Consider the following 6000-nt stretch of genomic DNA (forward strand, 5'->3'; position numbering starts at 1 on the left):
GTAGAGGGTACGACCCTGGCGCTTCAGAGCGTACACCACGTCCATGGCAGTGACGGTCTTCCTCTTGGCGTGTTCCGTGTAGGTTACAGCATCACGGATGACGTTCTCGAGGAACACCTTCAGGACGCCACGGGTCTCTTCGTAGATGAGACCCGAAATACGCTTCACGCCGCCACGACGAGCTAAGCGACGAATAGCGGGCTTGGTGATGCCCTGGATGTTGTCACGTAGCACCTTACGATGACGCTTGGCGCCACCCTTTCCGAGTCCCTTGCCTCCCTTGCCGCGTCCAGTCATGGTGTTGAAGTTGTGTGAATAATAAAATTTCGGCACGATTTCCCCAGACTATATCCCGTCAAGCGGACGTACTTGTAGCATGGCAACTCCTAACTCCTGCCTGTCCTTACTTTATGCTTGTACTCGAGCAGAAACACGGCTTTCTCACAACGCTTTCAAAACTGCAGTTGCCTACTCGTCTGTTTCACGTCTCTGTGAAATGACTTTTGCACAAATCCAAAAAATAGAGCAAAATCAGCGATAATAGTGTTTGAGGTGAGCTGCCTGTTGGCTGCAGCCAGAGGAAGGAGGGGAGGGGCAACGGGGTGACGTAGGCGAGTCGAGCAGCCAATGGCGCTCGAGCAAGCGCCTCGAGACGGCGTATATAAGCAAAAATTTTTCGGCGCCGGCCATCACAAACCACAGTTGTTCACCATGGCTCGCACCAAGCAGACTGCTCGCAAGTCCACGGGAGGCAAGGCTCCTCGTAAGCAGCTGGCCACCAAGGCAGCACGCAAATCTGCTCCTGCCACAGGGGGCGTGAAGAAGCCTCACCGTTACAGGCCCGGAACGGTCGCCCTGCGTGAGATCCGTCGTTACCAGAAGAGCACAGAGTTGCTCATCAGGAAACTTCCCTTCCAGCGTCTGGTGCGCGAGATTGCCCAGGACTTCAAGACCGATCTTCGCTTCCAGTCGTCTGCCGTCATGGCTTTACAGGAGGCATCCGAGGCTTACCTGGTCGGTCTCTTCGAGGACACTAACCTCTGTGCCATCCACGCCAAGCGTGTCACCATCATGCCAAAGGACATTCAGCTTGCTCGCCGTATCCGTGGAGAGCGTGCATAAGCTAAAACGACCACCCTAGTATACACCAAACTCGGCCCTTCTCAGGGCCAAAATATCCTTCTAAGGAGATTTCAGACATTCCTAGCATCAGTCATATGAATTAACCTTCATCTATACATATAATAAATAAATAAATACAATAATTTAGGTGGCATACATACACTGTACACGTGATATCAATAAATCAAGTCATTTGTAGTACAACCTGTCCTCTTACAAACAAAACGCCGTCGCTTTTCATTCTTATGCACTGCCAAGGATCCTCCCCCCCCCCCTCCAAAAAAAAAAAAAAAAAAAATTGTCATACTGTACTAGAAATAAAAGCAGCTTGTATAAGTGACATACTGTCCTGTCCTGTTTTATTCTGTTTTTGGTCCTCTGGCTTAATCTGTTAAGTTAGGAGATGACATTTTAAATTAACCGTTTTCTTGACATTTTCAAACCTTAAGAGGGTGGCCTGCATAGTAATCCTAATGTGGAACATAACAATGAATCTCTAATCTCTAGAAAAAAGATACCGAGTGTTTATATGTGTGTTGAGAGAGAGAGAGAGAGAGAGAGAGAGAGAGAGAGAGAGAGAGAGAGAGAGAGAGAGAGAGAGAGAGAGAGAGAGAGAGAGAGAGAGAGAGAGAGAGAGACATGCAGAGACAGAGACAGAGACAGACAGACAGACAGACAGAGACTGAGAGAGAGAAACACACACAGACAGTTTCATAAATATTCTCATTTTATAGCTATTTGCTTTCAGTGACAGAGGTTTTTGTTATAATAGTATTGGTGTCTAACACTCACAATCTCTTTAGAAATTAAAGTGTGGCTCCAATGGAGCCGAGTTTGTTGGTTTGAGGCCAAGCCACCACCACAGGGCAGTAAGTAAGCCGTTTACTTGGAGGAGGTGTACTTGGTGACGGCCTTAGTGCCCTCAGAGACGGCGTGCTTGGCCAGTTCTCCGGGCAACAGGAGCCTTACAGCCGTCTGGATCTCCCGACTGGTAATGGTGGAACGCTTGTTGTAGTGGGCCAGGCGAGAAGCCTCGGCGGCGATGCGCTCGAAGATGTCGTTCACGAACGAGTTCATGATCGACATGGCTTTGGAAGAGATACCAGTGTCGGGGTGGACCTGCTTCAGCACTTTGTAGATGTAGATGCTGTAGCTCTCCTTCCTCCTGCGCTTCTTTTTCTTATCGCCCTTGGCAATGGCCTTCTGGGCCTTTCCGGCCTTCTTGGCAGCCTTTCCAGATGCCTTGGGTGGCATGATGATGCTCGTGCTGGCTGGCGTTGCGATACAATAATGAACTTTTGCGCGAGTCGAGCTTTCCTTTTATATCCCGCTCGCGACTCAGCTCAGAGCGGGTCGCGTGGCGGAGCGCGCTGATTGGTCAGTGGCGGACTCCCTTGATCCTGAGCGGGGTATATAACACGAAGCTCGATCTGCGGGCCGGCATAAAACACCACAAACCCACAACAGCAGCAGCAATGTCAGGACGCGGCAAGGGAGGCAAAGTGAAGGGCAAGTCAAAGTCTCGCTCCAGCAGGGCCGGACTTCAGTTCCCCGTGGGCAGAATTCACCGTCTGCTGCGTAAAGGCAACTACGCCGAACGCGTCGGTGCTGGCGCTCCTGTCTACCTGGCAGCCGTCATGGAATACCTCGCTGCCGAAGTTCTGGAGCTCGCCGGTAACGCCGCACGTGACAACAAGAAGACCCGTATCATCCCACGTCACTTGCAGTTGGCCATCCGCAACGACGAAGAACTCAACAAACTTCTGTCTGGCGTAACCATTGCACAGGGAGGTGTTCTTCCAAACATTCAGGCAGTTCTTTTGCCAAAGAAGACAGAGAAGAAGTAAGCACTTCTGCCACCCACCACGACAAATACCATAACCAGGCTCCATCCGGAGCCACACACACTTTAATAGAGAGATTCAAGTAGACAATCAACTTTCAAACATTAATAATAACATTTATATTGATTTCATTTGGAATGTGTACATAACAAACAAACAAAACAAAATTATAGGGGATATTCAGCATCACTTGGAATATTAACCAATCATATAAATCCAATATATATTTTATATTTTACTTTAAGCGAGGAATTCATATTCTATCAATTTTTAATCATACAAATGAACAAAAGCAATTCTTCACTAGACGTAATGAATGAATAAATGATCAAGGTTTTAATGTGTTTCATGAATAAATATATATATATATATATATATATATATATATATATATATATATATATATATATATATATATATATATATATAATATAATATAATATAATATATTATAATACTTGTGAACCAGAATATGTTTGAGCAGCAGCGATCGTGCCATTGGCCGAAGTGCAACAATTCAAATAATTTAAAGGGCCTGCTCGGGTATATAAGAGAGGCTGGGAGACTGGGGCCGGTGGTGGGTGATGGGTGATGAGTGATGGTGTGGTGTGGTGTGGTGTTGTTAAGAGTTGATTTACGGCCAGCCAGCCAGCTGCAGCCAAGGCAGGGCAGGGCAAGGCAAGGCAAGGCAAGGCAAGGCAAGGCAAGGCAAGGCAAGGCAAGGCAAGGCAAGGCAAGGCAAGGCAATAACAGGACAGGACAGGCAAGGCAAGGCAAGCAGGCGGGCGGGCAGGCGGGCGGGCGGGCGGGCAGCCAGCCAGCCAGCCAGCCAGCCAGCCAGGCAGGCAGGCAGGCAGGCAGGCAGGCAGGCAGGCAGGCTGGCAGGCAGGCAGGCAGGCAGGCAGGCAGGCAGGCAGGCAGGCAGGCAGGCAGCCAGCCAGCCAGCCAGCCAGCCAGCCAGCCAGCCAGCCAGGCAGGCAGGCAGGCAGCCAGCCAGCCAGCCAGCCAGCCAGCCAGCCAGCCAGCCAGCCAGCCAGCCAGCCAGCCAGCCAGCCACTCCCACTTTGTATTTATATGCATTCAATTTATATTCAAACATTATATATGTTAAGGGCCTAGTTTTAGTGTTTATTTTAAAAATGACAAACATCGAGTCGTTTTACCAGTCCTTTAGCGTTAACGGTGATGCATTTTAAAACTGAACAGAAATCACCTTTTCTGGATATATCAAATATCGAATCCGCTTAATGTGCCTACAATTCAATCATTCAAAAAATACATAATTTACATCATGCCTTTTCATAGAACAGACAATAAGATTTGAGACAATAAGAACTTTAGTTTTATAACTAAAGTTGCACAATTATACCAACTCTATGGTGGCTGGGTGGTAAGGTGTGTGGCTGGTGTTTTGGAAGTCGCGAGTTCAAACGACCCAATGGGAGTACTTTTTTTTTTTTTATGCCATACAATCTTCCTAGTACTATTATGTAGGTTTGTGTGTGTGTGTTTTTATTCATTCTTTGGTTTTATAGATGACATACATATTGACTCCTTTTACCGGTCCTTAATTAGGCTCTGGGGAAGCAATGGTGGTGGTGGTGGTGCATTTAAAACTAAACCAAAAATCACCAGTTCTGGACGCGTCAAATATCATATCCGCTTAATGTGTCTACAACCTAATTACTTAAAACTACACTATTTAATTCATTCATATCATGTGCATATTGGTCATTATGCTCATACAACCGACATAACAATTTATTTTCATTATTAGAATCATACATTTCATCAAGTAATACAGATACAAAGAGATTTTCTTTCTGAGAAGACCGTTAGTATTGGCTGGCTGGCAGGCAGGCAGGCAGGCAGGCAGGCATTTGAGGGTTATTATTTCGCCTGTTGATTGGGGGGAGGGTTGATGTGTTAGGGGGTTTTCGGTTAGGTGTGGTGGTGGTGATGGTGGTGGTGATTGGTGGTGATTGGTGGTGAGTAGTGGTGAGTAGTGGTGGTGGTGGTGGTGGTGGTGGTGGTGGTGGTAGTAGTAGGTGGGAGGGGGGGGGGGGGGGGGGAAGGGGAATGATGGTCTGTGGATTCCTTCTCCGTACCCCTTACATATAAGCAAAAACATGCCTTCCTGTGGGTATAGAAACATTAACACAAATTATATCAGTAACTGATATTGTAGCCTTTTAAACAGAAAAGATTTGTACATACAAATACTTTTAAATTATCATTTATTTGTGGAAATGGCATTTACGTCATTAAATTGATACCTCAGCATCAAGTGTCCTGCAGTGGTCCAGTGGTAAAGTGTATATAAGTGATGCGTATTCTTGGAGTTGCGAGTTCAAACCCGGATTAAGCTATATATAATATATATATATATATATATATATATATATATATATATATATATATATATATATATATATATATATATATATATATATATATATATATACAACATGTTTTGTTTTGGTTGTTTGTTTTTGTATAAAGCCTCACACACTATATTAAGCGAGTTTGTTTTAAACATGACATACATATTAATTCATTTTACCAGGCCTTATTCCACACAACTCCGTGAATTTCCCGTGGAGCCAGCCAGCCAGCCAGCCAGCCAGCCAGCCAGCCAGCCAGCCAGCCATTCAAACAAAAACAAACGAAACAAAACAAAACAAAACAAAAAACATTATTGCCAACAGCATTTGGTGTTCCCAGGCGGTCACCCATCCAAGTACTAACCAAACCCAACGTTGCTTAACTTCGCTGATCGGACGAGAAGCGGTGTTCTCAACGTGGTATGGCCGTTGGCATGAGACTGCCTACACATTGTGGCTAATAACCAACTCTTTTTAGTCATCACGGCAGGATACGGACCTTCTTGTGGTGTCTTAATGGTAATTGTATCCTAACATATTTTTGTCTCCTTGGCATGGATATTTAACATCGTTTATTCAGTCTTGGGTTTATGTTCTTTCGCCATTTACAGACATTTTACATCTACCTACTTCCTCAGCCTACCCTGCCA

General features: G+C 45.8%; 1 non-coding gene across 1 annotated transcript; it reads right to left on the reverse strand.

Moving 5' to 3' along the window:
• Positions 1-5665: 5665 nt before the first annotated feature.
• Positions 5666-5784, reverse strand: LOC138351493 (5S ribosomal RNA). The gene has a single exon (XR_011222468.1). It is a non-coding gene; the product is annotated as a 5S ribosomal RNA (ribosomal RNA).
• Between the last annotated feature and the right edge of the window lie 216 nt (positions 5785-6000).

Source organism: Procambarus clarkii, chromosome 49 (assembly GCF_040958095.1).
Source record: "Procambarus clarkii isolate CNS0578487 chromosome 49, FALCON_Pclarkii_2.0, whole genome shotgun sequence".
Classification (NCBI taxonomy): domain Eukaryota; kingdom Metazoa; phylum Arthropoda; class Malacostraca; order Decapoda; family Cambaridae; genus Procambarus; species Procambarus clarkii.